The 14,792-nt window shown below is 38.0% G+C and overlaps 1 protein-coding gene across 1 annotated transcript in view; it reads left to right on the forward strand.

Moving 5' to 3' along the window:
* The window catches only part of THSD7A (thrombospondin type 1 domain containing 7A), a 431,097-nt gene that overhangs the window by 262,863 nt on the left and 153,442 nt on the right, over positions 1 to 14,792 (forward strand). The gene's annotated exons all lie outside the window — the stretch shown is intronic.

Genomic DNA, 14,792 nt, shown 5'->3' on the forward strand with positions numbered 1-14,792 from the left:
TGGAGATATACCTTACCTTATGTTAAAATCTCACACCCCTTTATCATAATGTGCTCCATTTACAAACACAGAAATAGCTGTTACTTCTTTCTTTCTTTCCCTCCTTCCCATCTTCCCTTCTGTCTCTTTCTCCTTTTTTTCCTTCCATCCTTCTTTCCTTACTTAACTCCTTCTTTCTTTTTCTTTTCTTTCCTTTCCTTGCTTTATTTTCTCCCTTTTCTCTCAATCTCTCAATTAATATCTCACTCTCTTTCTCTCTCTCTCTGTCTCTCTCTCTAATGGTGGTAATGAGGTACTTTGAACAATAATGGTATTTTTTAAATTTGGAAGCCACTAGCCGAGTAAGAATTACAACATCATCAAGACAATAAAGTATTTAATTGCCATTCTAAAACAGGGGCACCTGGGTGGCTCAGTCAGTTAAGCGTCTGACTTCAGCTCAGGTCATGATCTCAGGGTTCATGAATTCCAGCCCTCTGTGCTGACAGCTCAGAGCATGCAGCCTGCTTGGAATTCTGTGTCTCCCTCTCTCTCTAGTTGTGTGCTCTCTCACACTCGCTCAAAAATAAATATTTTAAAAAATTTAAAAATAGCATGAAAAGGTAACTTTTTCTAGGTCACATTTTTTATTTGCCGTAGATAAGTAAATAAAGGATTCTCAGAATTGGCTGACTTGAATTGAGAAGTCTCTTCCTCTTCAGTAATCTCTGAGTCACACTTAGGAAACCTGGAACTCCTCACGCCGTAGTTTAAAACCTTTGACTAAAATCATCTCCAAGGGTCCCTCCAACTCTCAAATGCTGTGACTCCGCACATTAGAGCAGCGTGAGCACCAAGCCCCAGGGCCCCATGATCTGACAGTTTCTGCTGTTTACAGCACATGCGGAAACGTTCTGGTACCCCCTCAGGGGCACTGGAACATCTGGTAACCGTCATAATTCCTTCCATCCTATTTTCTTCCAGCAAGCAGAATGGTTTCCTCCTGTGACTCAGTCACTGTTCCGTAGAGAAGGATACTCTCCGGGGTGAGACACTGACAGACACTGCTAGTTCTGAGAATTAGCCTTTCGACTTTGACACATATAGCGTTGTCATTGCCCAGGGTCCAGAGTGGTCATGCGGGACAGCCTTAGGTAAAATCCAAACCAGCACTTGAGGTTGAAATGTGAGGAAGTGGATTATTGCTGCAGATATTTAGTGATGCATCTTATGTATTCTGCTTTTTTTTTCTAGATGTTCTGCCTTTCATAGATATAATTACCTATGATACATCCTCTCTTTAGCTTTTACCCAGTTCCACTCTAAGGGAAAGAAAAGGAGATTGACATCTAATGGGAAGAAGAAGCAAAGGAAAGGCTCTCTGTTGCACTTATCCACCAACTTCAGATCCTTATTTGGATTAGATGGCAATTTGTATTAACTTCTTTCTGAGTTGCTTTAAAAAGAGTAAGGGTCATATTTATTTCAGTATCACTGGTAACTCCCTTACTGATACTGCTTATTTTTTCCCACTGAATTCAAATAATTTTTCTTATCCTTCTATAGACCTTGGGAGGAACTATGATCCCACACGTTGTAAAACGTGTAGTTGAGTGAACTAAGGTGACAAAAACATCAAGATAAAAAGTTAATTGTGCATGGCATTTCTGCCTAAATATTATCTAATGAAAAATCAGATCTCACTTATTGCAGTCATCTTCCTGGATGTTTGTATGAATTCAGTATATTTTAATTATAGTAGAGTAACTGGCTGTTGTAAACATATCAGTGGTTAATTTTAATTTTGTCAGGTAAATATTTTGCAACACAAGTAATCACCCCGTAAATTGTCTTATGGGACACTAAAAAACAAGCAGAGGAAGGAGTTATGTATGTCCAATTATACTGGAAAAAAAGTAATGTACTTTTTTTCAATATAAAAAAATAGCACATTGGTAGCTCACAGTATATATATATATATGGTGTATATATATATATATGGTGTATATATATATATATGGTGTGTATATATATATATATGGTGTGTATATATATATATATGGTGTGTATATATATATGGTGTATATATATATATGGTGTATATATATATATATGGTGTATATATATGGTGTATATATATATATGGTATATATATATATATACACACCACACATATATATATATACACACACACACACATATATATATATTGATTTCACTTTGCCTCTCTTCCCTCCCCCAAAAAAATGAATTAAGGAACAGAAGCATACTATTGACATTCAATTTGTTACTACTGTCTTTTGTCAGGACATTTATTTCATTATTAAATTTTACTTGCTGACATGAATTTGTTGTGGTGCAGTTAGTATTTTAACTCTCTCAACTATAATGTAGAAAATCAAGAAAATTATTTATTATTATAAATCCTACAGGCTGCTCAAGTTTATATATTGCTGAAATCTAATTGGGCTGATAGAACAGTAGAAGCTGGAGACTTGTAAATGCTACTCCAGTATTATCATGTGGTCACCTGGTAAGTGTTTAGCAGCTGCACCAAATGTTGTTTTGTAATTAAATTGAACCCAGGGAATTGAAGTTGATTAGTTGTACAGACTCTACCTCTAGGCCTGGCTGCAGCTATAGATTTTGTTTTATAATTAAGTTAAAGCTCAACTAGGGAAATGAAGAATTAGAGCCTGTGAATGTTAGCAATAATAAAAAGGCCTTTTTCCCCCCACATTCCTCACAAATTTCACAACTTTCTTAATGACCTCAAAGCTTTGAAAGTCTCTATTTTTTTCCTCTTACATATTCTTTGTCCAGGCTTCCAAAGGTCATTAGGATTTGCTGCTGGTTATTGTTCATCTTTCCACTTGTCTTCCAAAGAGCAGGATTGGGGAGGGGTTTTGAGAGCACTCAGGAGGAATTTTACATAGATTCTATTCTCTGACAGACAGAGGTCGTAAACAGAAATATGAGATGAAAGAGAACTCAGAAGACAGACTTTACAGAAAAAGGTAAACACTTGATGTGTAATAGAAAAAAAATACCACTCATAATTTAATCATCAGAGAAGCAATTCCCAATCTCTCAGCACAAATACAGAAACTACTCCAAAGGTCTGATGGTGACATTTGAGGTTGGAAGGGAGTTCCTACAGTTTGTTGGGCCTGTAATAAAAAACAAAATCTGCCCTATTTCAGTTTTTGTGAAATTTGCATGTTTTATTTAAAGGTATAAATTGGGTGTGGCAAGAGTACTTTTGGTAGTCTTGGCTGGTACAACAGCAGATTGGTTGGTTAGAGATATAACAAAGCAAGACTGTTAGGCTGAAAGTGGAAAAGAAGATCCGTTGTCTTATTTTTTGTTGTTTAACTTCTTTTAATTATTTTCTAAAATTTACTTCCAAGTTAGTTGACATGTAGTGTAATAATGATTTCAGGAATAGAATTAGTGGTTCCATATAACACCCAGTGCTCATCCCAGGAAGCATTCTCCTTAATGCCCCTTGCCTATTTAGGCCACCCCCTCACCCCAAGCCCCTCTAGCAACACTCAGTTTGTTTTCTGTATTTAAGAGTCTTTTATGTCTTGTTCCCCTTCCTGTTTTTATATTATTTTTGCTTCCCTTCCATTATGTTCATCTGTTTTGTGTCTTAAATTCCACATATGAGTGAAGTAATAAGATATTTGTGTTTCTCTGACTGACTTATTTTACTTAACATAATACACTTTAGATTCATCTACATTGTTGTAAATAGCAAGAGTTCATTCTTTTTCATCACCGAGTAATACTCCTGTGTGTGTGTGTGTGTGTGTGTGTGTACACCATATGTTCTTTATCTTTTCATCTGTCAATGGACACTTGGGCTCTTTCCATACTTTGGCTGCTGTCGATAGCACTGCTATAAACATTGGGGTACAGGTGCCCCTATGAAACAGCACTCCTTAAGTGCTTAAGATATCCTTAAGATAAATACCTAGTAATGCAGTTGCTGAGTCTTAGGGTAGTTCTGTTTTTAATTTTTTAAGGAATCTCCATACTGTTTTCCAGAGTGGCTTCACCAGTTTGTATTCCCACCACCAGTACAAAATGTTCCCTCTTTCTCCACATCCTCACTGACATCTATCATTGCCTGAGTTGCCAACTTTAGCCATTCTGACAGGTGGGAGGTAATATCTCAGTGTGGTTTTGATTTGTATTTCCCTGATGATGAGTGATGTTGAGCAATTTTTTAATGTGTGTGTTAGCCATCTGGATGTGTTCTTTGGAAAATTTCACTGGATTATTTGTTATTTGGATGCTGAGTCCAATAAGTTCTGTATAGACTTTGGATACTAACCAAAATCTGATGTGTCATTTACAAATATCTTCTCCCATTATGTTGGTTGCCTTTTAGTTTTGGTGATTGTTTCCTTCACTGTGCAGAAGCTTTTTATCTTGATGAACTCCCAATAGTTCATGCCTTTGGAAACATGTGAAGTAAGAAGTTGCTCTGGCCAAGGTCAAAGAGGTTGTTGCCTGTTTTCCTCTGTAGGATTTTGATGGCTTCCTGTCTTACATTTAGATCTTTTAACCATTTTGAGTTTATTTTTGTGTATGGTGGAAGATCGTCATCCAGGTTCATTCTTCGGCATGTCTCTGTCCAATTTTCCTAACACCATTTGCCGAAGAGACTGTCTTTTTTCCACTGGATATTCTTTTCTGCTTTGTCAAAAATTAGTTGGCCATACATTTGTGGGTCCATTTTGGGGTTCCCTATTCTATTCCATTGATTTATGTGTCTCTTTTGGTGCCAATACCATACTGTCTTGGTGATTACAGCTTTGTAATAGCTTGAAGTCCGGGATTGTGATGCCTCCTGTTTCGGTCCTCTTCAGAATTGCTTTGACTATTTGGGGTCTTTTGTGGTTCCATACAAATTTCAGGATTGTTTGCTCTAGCTCTGCGAAGAATACTGGTGTTATTTTGATAGGGATTGCATCGAATATGTATATTGGTTTGGGTAGTATTGACATTTTAACGGTATTTGTTCTTCCAAACCATTAGCATGGAATGTTTTTCTGTTATTCCTGTATAAGAAGATCCCTTGTCATATTGATTACTTATGGAGACTGTAAGCCTAATATTGTTTCCACATATCACTCCCCTATATTGAAAAAAAGTGGTGCCATCCATATTTCGTTACTATGTGCTCTGTTTCAGATATCAGAATTTCAAAGCCACAGTTTTGTATTTTGTTATTGGTATTAGTTTATAAAACGGAGAACCTCAACAGTTTCAAAATACCCACAACTTCTATGCTACATTTCTCATTCCTGTCCACATCGTTAGCTGTTAACATATAACCAGTCACATTGACATTTATGACTCACATTCATACTTGACTCAAATTTTCATGAACCAAAAACCAATATTTCTGTTGAAGTAAATCAGTAGAATTCATCATTGCATAGCTCCTAAGGGTACAGTAGAAAAAGTAATGACCAGCCAGGGCCCTTGAAGTATATTTTGCTGTTCTTTTTTTTAATTATTATTATTTTAAAATTTTTCTTTCATAATTTATTGTCAAGTTGGTTTCCATATAACACCCAGTATTCATCCCAACAAGTGCCCTCCTCCAAGCCCATCACCCCCCTTCCCCTCTCCCCCACCCGTATCAGCCCTCATTTTGTTTTCAGTACTTAAGAGTCTCTCATGGTTTGTCTCCCTCTCTCTCCCCAACTATTTTTTCCCCTTCTCCTCCTCCATCGTCCTCTGTTAAGTTCCTCCTGATCCACCTATATGTGCAAACATATGGTATCTGTCCTTCTCTGCCTGACTTATTTCATTCAGCATAACACCCTCAAGTTCCATCAATGTTGCTACAGATGGCCAGATTCCATTCTTTCTCATTGCCAAGTAGTATTCCATTGTATAGATAAACCACATCTTCTTGATCCATTCATCCGTTGATGGACACATAGGCTCTTTCCATGATTTGGCTATTGTTGAGAGTGCTGCTATGAACATTGGGGTACATGTGCTCCTATGCATCAGCACTCCTATATTCCTTGGGTAAATTCCCAGTAGTGCTATTGCTGGGTCATAGGGGAGTTCTATTGTTCATTTTTTGAGGAACCTCCACACTGTGTTCCAGAGGGATTGCACCAGTTTACATTCCCACCAACAGTGAAGGGGGGTACCCATTTCTCCACATCCTCGCCAGCATCTAGAGTCTCCTGATTTGTTCATTTTAGCCACTCTGACCAGCATGAGGTGGTATCTTAGTGTGGTTTTGATTTGTATTTCCCTGATGAGGAGGGATGCTGAGCATCATTTCACGTGTCTGTTGGCCATCTGGATGTCGTCTTTGGAGAAGTGTCTGTTCATGTCTTCTGCCCATTTCTTCAGTGGATTATTTGTTTTTCAGGTGTGGAACTTGGTGAGTTCCTTATAGATTTTGGATACTAGCCTTTTATCTGGTATGCCGTTTGCAACTACCTTTCCCCATTCCATTGGTTGCCTATTAGTTTTATTGATTGTTTTCCCTTGCCGTGCATAAGCTTTTTATCTTGATGAGGTCCCAATAGTTCATTTTTGCTCTTGATTCCCTTGCCTTTGGGGATGTGTCAAGTAAGGAATTGCTGCAGTTGAGGTCAAGAAGGTTGTTTCCTGCTTTCTCTTCTAGGGTTTTGATGGTTTCCTGTCTCACACTCAGGTCCTTTATCCATTTTGAGTTTATTTTTGTGTATGGTGTGAGAAAGTGATCTAGTTTCATTCTTCTGCATGTTGCTATCCAGTTCTACCAGCACCATCTGTTAAAGAGGCTGTCTTTTTTCCACTAGATACTCTTTCCCACTTTGTCAAAGATTCATTGGCCATACATTTGTTGGTCCACTTCTGAGTTCTCTATTCTATTCCATTGGTCTGTGTGTCTGTTTTTGTGCCAATACCATACTGTCTTGATGATGACAGCTTTGTAGTAGAGGCTAAAGTCTGGGATGGTGATGCCTCCCATTTTGGTTTTCTTCTTCAATATTACTTTGGCTATTCATGGTCTTTTGTGGTTCCATACCAATTATAGGATTCTTTGTTCTAGCTTTGAGAAGAATGCTGGTTCAGTTTTGATTGGGATTCCATTGAATGTGTAGATTGCTTTGGGTAGTAATGACACTTTAACTATATTTATTCTTCCAAGCCATGAGCATGGAATGTTTTTCCATTTCTTTGTGTCTTCTTCAATTTCCTTCATAAGTTTTCTATAGTTTTCATCATACAGATCTCTTATATCCTTGGTTAGGTTTATTCCTAGGTATTTTATCATTTTTTGTGCAATTGTGAATGCGATCAGTGTCTTGATTTCTCTTTCTGTTGCTTCATTGTTGGTGTATAAAAATGCAACTGATTTCTGTACGTTGATTTTGTACCCTGCAAGTTTGCTGAATTCTTGGATCAGTTCTAGTAGGCTTCTGGTGGAGCCTGTCGCGTTTTCTATGTAGAGTATCATGTCGTCTACGAAAAGTGAAAGTTTGACTTCTTCTTTGCCCATTCTGATGCCTTTTATTTCCTTTTGTTGTCTGATGGCTGATGCTAGGACTTCCAGCACTATGTTAAACAATAGTGGTGAGAGTGGACATCCCTGTCGTGTTCCTGACCTCAGGGGGAAAGCTCTCAGTTTTTCCCCATTGAGGATGATGTTAGCTGAGGTCTTCTCATAATGGCTTTTATGATGCTTTAGTAAGTTCCTTCTATCCCAACTTTCTCTAGGGTCTTTATTAAGAAAGGATGCTATATTTTGCCAATTGCCTTTTCTGCACTTATCGACAGGATCATGTGGTTTTCATCTTTTCTTTGTTGTTGTTAATGTGATGTATCACATTAATTTATTTGCGAATGTTGAACCAGCCCCATAACCCAGGAATGAATCCCACTTGATCATGGTGGATAATTCTTTTTATGTGCTGTTGCAGTCGATTTGCAAATACCTTGCTGAGGATTTTTGCATTCGTATTCATGAAGCATATTGGCCTGTAGTTCTCTTTTCTTTGCTGGATCTCTTTCCGGATTGGGAATCAAAGTGATGCTGGCTTTGGAGCATGAGTCCAGCTTCAATTTCTATTTTTTGGAACAGCTTAAGAATGGATATTAACTCTGATTTAAATTTCTAGTAGAATTCCCCAGGGAAGCCATCTGGCCCAAGGCTCTTATTTACTGGGAGATTTTTGATACCTGATTCAATTTCTTCACTAGTTATAGGTCTGTTCAGATTTTTTATCTCTTCCCATATGAATTTTGGTAGTGCATGTGTGTTTGGGAATTTGTCAATTTCTTCTAAGTTGTCCAGTTTGTTGGCATAAAATCGTTCATACTATTCCCTGATAATCGCTTGTATTTCTGAGGGATTGGTTGTAATAAATCCATTTTCATTCATGATTTTGTCTTTTTGGGTGCTCTCTCTTTTCTTTTTGAGAAGCCTGGTTAGAGGTTTATCAATTTTGTTTATTTTTTCAAAAAGCCAACTCTTGGTTTTGTTGATCTGTTCAACTGTTTTCTTGGATTCTATATTGTTTATTTCTGCTCTGATTTTTATTATTTCTATTCTCCTACTGGGTTTGGGGTGCTCTTGTTACTGTCCTTCTAGTTCCTTTATGTGCACTGTTAGATTTTGTATTTGCACTTTTTCTAGTTTCTTGAAATAGGCCTAGAGGCCAGTTTCCTCTTAGGACTGCCTTTGCCACATTCCAGACAGTTTAGATTGTTGTGTTTTCATTTTCATTTGTTTCCATATATTTTTAAATTTCTTCTCTAATTGCCTGATTGGCCCATTCATTCTTTAGTAGGGTGTTCTTTAACCTTCACGTTTTTGGAGAATTTCCAGACTTCTCCCTGTGGTTGATTTCAAGTTTCATAACATTGTGATCCTAAAGTGTACATGGTATGATCTTGGTTCTTTTATATTCATTGAGGGCTGCTTTATGACCCAGTATGTGATCTATCTTGGAGAATGTGCCATGTGCACTTAAGAAAGTGAATTCTGTAGCCTCAGGATGTAGAGTTCTAAATTTATCTGTCAAATCCATTTGTTACAGTGTGTCATTCAAGTCCATTGTTTCTCTAGTGATTTTCAATTGATTTCTAGTTGATCTTTCCATTGCTGTAAGTGGAGTGTTAAAGTCCTCTGCGATTCGCACATTCTTGTCCATAAGTTTGTTTCTGTTTGTGATTAATTGTTTTATGTATTTGGGTGCTGCCGTATTCGGTGCATAGACATTTATAATTGTTAGCTCTTCCTGATGGATAAATTCTGTAATTATTATATAATGCCCTTCTTCATCCCTTGTTCCTGTCTTTACTTTAAAGTCCAGTTTGTCTGATATAAGTATGGCCACTCCAGCTTTCTTTTGTCTTCCATTAGCATGATAGATATTTCTCCTTCCCCTTACTTTTAATCTGAAGGTGTCCTCAGGTCTAAAATGAGTCTCTTATAAACAGCAAATAGATGGATTTTGGTTTTTTATCCATTCTGCTACCCTGTGTCTTTTGATTGGAGCATTCAGCCCATTTACATTCAGTGTTATTATTGAAAAATATGGGTTTAGAGTCATTGTGCTCTTTGTAGGATTCATGCTTGTGGTGGTGTCTCTGGTACCTGTGTTCCCTGCAATATTTCCCTCGTAGAGTCCCCCTCAGGATTTCTTGTAGGACTGGCTTAATGGTGATGAGTTCTTTCAATTTTTATTTATTTGAGAAGACCTTTATCTCTCCGTCTATTCTGAATGACAGGCTTCCTGGATAGAGGATTTTTGGCTGCCTATTTTTTCTGTTCATCACATTGAAGATCTCCTGCCATTCCTTTCTGGCCTGCCAGGTTTCCGTAGATAGGTCTGTAACCACTCTGATAGGTTTCCCTTTGTATGTTAGGGCCCTTTTATCCCTAGCTGCTTTCAGAATTCTCTTTCTCCTTATATTTTTCCAGTTTCACTATAATGTGTCGTGCAGAAGATCAACTCAAGTTATGTCTGAGGGGAGGGAGTTCTCTGTGCCTCTTGGATTTCAATATCTGTTTCCTTCCCCAGATTGAGGAAGTTCTCAGCTATTTGTTCAAGTACTCCTTCAGTGCCTTTCCGTCTCTCTTCCTCTTCTGGAATTCCTATAATATGGATATTCCGTTTGATTGTATCACTCAGTTCTTGAATTCTCCTTTCATTCTCCTGGATCAGTTTAACTCTCTTTTTCTGTAATCGTGTCTTCTAATTCCCCTATTTTCCTCTCTGCCTCTTCAATCCGTGCATTGGATTGGACACCTCCATTTTATCATGCACCACATTCATATCATTTTGTAATTCATCACAACTATTCTTAAGCTCCGTAGTCTTTGTAGCAATAGCTTTTCTGATATCTTCCATGCCTTTTTCAAGCCCAGTGATTAATTTTATGACTATTGTTCTCAATTCTTCTTCAGTTTTGCTGCTTATATCTCTTTTGAGCAGTTCTTTAGCTGTCAGTTCTTCCTGGAATTCCTTTAGAGAAGGGTTCTTCCATTTCATCATTTTGGCTAGCTTTCTTTCTTCTGTTAATTTTAAAAGCTTGTTATGCACTCTGCACCTGCGAGTACTGCTATATTAAAGAAGGCTCATTGACTGTTCAGGGCCTGTCTGTTCAGGAAGTGTTCTTTTAATGATGTCTCTTGGTCTTTCTTGTTGAAACTTTGGTTATTTTATTTACCTACTCATAGTGGTATTTGGGACTCTCCACCATGTGTACTTTGGCTTGTTTCTTGAGGTAGCCCTGTGAGGTTGTCTTCTTAGTGGACTCTGTCTCTTTTCTTCCCAGACTCCTGCGGTTCAGTGTCCTATGGCTTCAGGCCTTCTCTGTTTGAGAGATGGGGGTGAGTGAAATGTACGGAGCTTCCTACTTCTCCGCCATCTTGCCTCACCCAGTATTATGCTGTTCTTGAAACACTATGTCTCTGGCTCAACTTCTTCCTCTTCCATTGGGTAAAGCATGTCAAAATTTAAATAAATGAATTATGTAATTATTATATTAATAAACTTTAATCTCTCTATTTTAAAACCAACTGACTTTAAATGTCATTAACAACAAATGTTTTGACTGGAACACATTTTTATATCATGCTGTTATGATTAAAACCTCTTGGGTTATTAAAAACGTCTTCCAACAAATGTTTCATGTACAAATGGTAGTACTACATGAGTAACATTAGATATTTATCAGTTTATATAAATGGATATAAGATATATGGACCTGTGTATGTATTCATTTTATGCAAATAGTTTTTTCATTTACCCTGTGAGATTCTAGACCCATTTTTTTCAGAGTGTTCTAGATCTTCCAGTATCAGAATCCCCTTAAGTATAATATAAAATCAGATTCCTGTGTCTTCTTCTCTACAGACCCAGTGAATTACAGTCTGTGGAGGGAAGTGCCAGAAAGCTGAATTTTTTTTATTTTATAGAAAGAGACCACACAAATGGGGGAAACAGTGAGGGTAGGGGGTTGGGGGGAGGGATATATATATATATATATATAGAGAGAGAGAGAGAGAGAGAGAGAGAGAGAGAGAATTTTAAGGATTCTCCATGCTAGTCCAGAGCCCAAGATGAGGCTTAATCTCCTGACTCTGGGATCATAACCTGAGCCAAAATCAAGAATCAGACACTCATCTGACTGAGCCACCTAGGTGTGTCCCTGCCTCTTATTTTTAGAAAGAAAGCTGCATTTTTATGAAGCTCTCTAGATTGTTCTGATGTGCAATGAGGTTTATGAACTACTGTAGTAAAATGAGAAAAGGATTTTTAAAAATTTTTTAATGTTTGTTTTTGACTAAGAGAGAGGCAGAGTGTGAGTGGGGAAGGGGCAGAGAGAGCGGGAGACACAGAATCATCACAGAGCCCGATGCAGGGCTCGAAGCCATGAGCCGTGAAATCACGACCTGAGCTGAAGTCAAACACTCAACTGACTGAGCCACCCAGGTGCCCCAAGTAAAGGATTGTTTGGTGGAGCCTAAGACCCAACTCTGTTACCCAACGACTGCCAGCACCAAAGCACAGTGACTGGGTTTGGATAATGCCAAAAAAAGACATGTGATTTAAGAATATGTAGAGATTAGTACTGAAGAAAGTCTTTACAGTATGTTTCTATACCTCTTTTGGAACACTTCTGCATATCATCAGAAATGCCAAAAGAACTTACCATAAATGATGGTAGATGATGACTTGTCACGTGACTGCTTACTCTTTCTGAAATTTTTACCTTGAGTTTCTTCCTTCTGGAATGAGATATGTATCCAAATATGAGTAGAGGGAAGGGAAGACTTGAATACTATTTATTTCCTAAGTACTTCATGTCATACCTCTTTTTTCCAATGTGTTCAGTATTAAGAGTAATATAAGGGTTATTATTTCAATACCTTGAGGTAAATGCAGGAATAAATATCTGGAAAATATTGAAAATTCTTGTCTCTGGAAGACAAAACTCTGTGTTGAGAGAGATGGGATGAGGTACTGCTCTGTTTTATTTTAAGCCTTGTAGTACAATTTGTGCCCAGTTTATTAATTGTATAAACATTGAATTCATTTGTCCATATATAAGTTTATTAAGAATAACAGTGTGAGGGCACCTGGATGGTTCAGTTGGTTGAGTGTCTGATTCTTGATTTTGGCTCAGGTCATGATCCCAGAGTCGTGGAATTGATCTCTGCATCAGGCTCCATACTCCATGTTGAGCATGGAATCTTCTTAAGATTCTCTCTTTCCCTCTTCCCCTTTCCCCTACTTGCATGTGCATTCTCTTTTTAAAATAAGAAAGGGGGGGCACCTGGGTGGGCTCAGTTGGTTAAGTGTCCAGCTCTTGATTTTATTTCAGGTGATTATCTCACAGGTTGTGAGATTGAGCCCCACATTGGACTTTGTGCTGACAACTTGGAGGCTACTTGAGTTTCTCTGTCTGCCTCTCCCCTGCTCACACATGCTCACAGGCACATGTGCACACACTGTCTCTTTCTCAAAATGAATAAACTTTTTTTTAAAGAATAACAGTCTGAAGGGGGACAGAGATATGTAGGATGAGGAGTTAAAGGATGGGGAGCAGAACATTCTTAGAAAAATTATAAAGCTTATAGTTGAGACTAATATTTTGACTGATTCAAAGTATTCATAAGTCCTCCTCAAAGCATAAACCAGGTCCAGGATTAGGACACATACAGTTTATTAAGGATGTGCTCCTAGATGAAACTAGTAAGAGGAGGGAATAAATAAGGGAAAAAATAAATAGAGAAGAGGTAATGTTTCTTGGGTTCCCAAGACTGTACCCACTAGAGGGACTCAGAGAACTCAACACAGAGAGAGACATACCCACAGCTTTGATCATTACAGTGACAGAATACAAAGCAAAATCAGTGAAGGAAATAGCCATATGGGGCAAAAGTCTGAAGGAAGTCAGGCACAGGCTTCCAAGAGTCCTCTTCCCCATGGAGTCAAACAGTATGTGTGTAATTTTTTCACCAATGAGTTATGTCAACACATGTGAAGCATTGTCTTCAGAGAAGCTCTTCTGAGCATAGGTAGGTGTTCAGGGTTTATGTCTTGAGTCATCCATATACTCATCCTTTGCCTAGCCATATAGTCATCCTTTGGCCAGCTCATAAAAATATGCCAGACTCCAAAAGGAAAGCACATGTTCAACCTAAACCATATTGTGCAAAAACTTTAAGTACAGTGATCAACACTCCTCATTTAGAGAATGATGGAGACTTCCATAAATTGAAATTTTCATATGCAAGCCAAAGGTCAACCTAGTGAACAAGGCTGTCTAAGGGTAACACTGTTGGGACTCCTATGTTCACTTTTCTGCACAGGGAAATGGCAAAGCTAGAGACTCAGTCTAATTAGGGGAAATACTCTGGAATTTAAATTAAACCCCAGAGGTTGTGGTTTTAGGGGAAAAGGAGTAGGACTTTTAATACTCACACCAGTCAACTTTTGACTCACAGCTGCTAGAGGAAAGAGGAAGGTGGGTCCCAGAAACTTCTAGCTCTCTGTATTAGCCAGAGGGCTCTAGTGCCCAAAGTCATTCAACTGAAAGTCAGGAATGAGCTATTAGCAGCAGAATCTGCAAGATGGGAGAAAAGGTCCATTAAAAAGAATCACAGGAGTTCAAAGCTATGCAATAATATTGTCAAAGAAAAGATTCAATTATAGTGAGAAGGATTATACATGTTGTATATACTAAAACAAACCTACAATCTGTTAATTGTGTCTTTTACACTAGAGAAGGAATGCCCATAAAGATACAGGTTTTCCAGTTTGGGGTAATGATTTCATGGGACATTTTGGGTTGGCAAATAGGCAGTAACTTTACATTGCCTTAATAGTAAGAGAAGAGTTCTGAAAAATAAAATAGAATTTTTAAGCTACCTGTGGTAGAATGGAGAGAAGGGTACAGGGTTGGGGTTATAAACAAAGGTGTGAGAAGGGTCCAGAAGAAGTAAGAGTAAGGATCTCAAAGAAGAAAAAGTTTGGGGATGGCCACAGCTAACTAGGAATATCCTTTGGTATGAAATAGGTGAATCCACCTTAATAGTTTGTTCAGGACAGTACGATTTTCTTAAGGTCATTAATTTTTTTTAAGTTTCTTTATTTTGAGAGAGGGAGAACACATGTGAGTGAGAACAATTGTGGAGGTGCAGAGAGAGAGGGAGAGATAATTCCAAGCAGGCTCCATGCTGTCACCACAGATGCTGATAGAGGTCTCAATCCAGGAACTTTGAAATCATGATGTGAGCAGAGATCAAAGTCGGATGCTTAACTGAC

This window comes from Hyaena hyaena, unplaced genomic scaffold (genome assembly GCF_003009895.1).
Source record: "Hyaena hyaena isolate Hyena2069 unplaced genomic scaffold, ASM300989v1 scaffold_646, whole genome shotgun sequence".
NCBI lineage: Eukaryota > Metazoa > Chordata > Mammalia > Carnivora > Hyaenidae > Hyaena > Hyaena hyaena.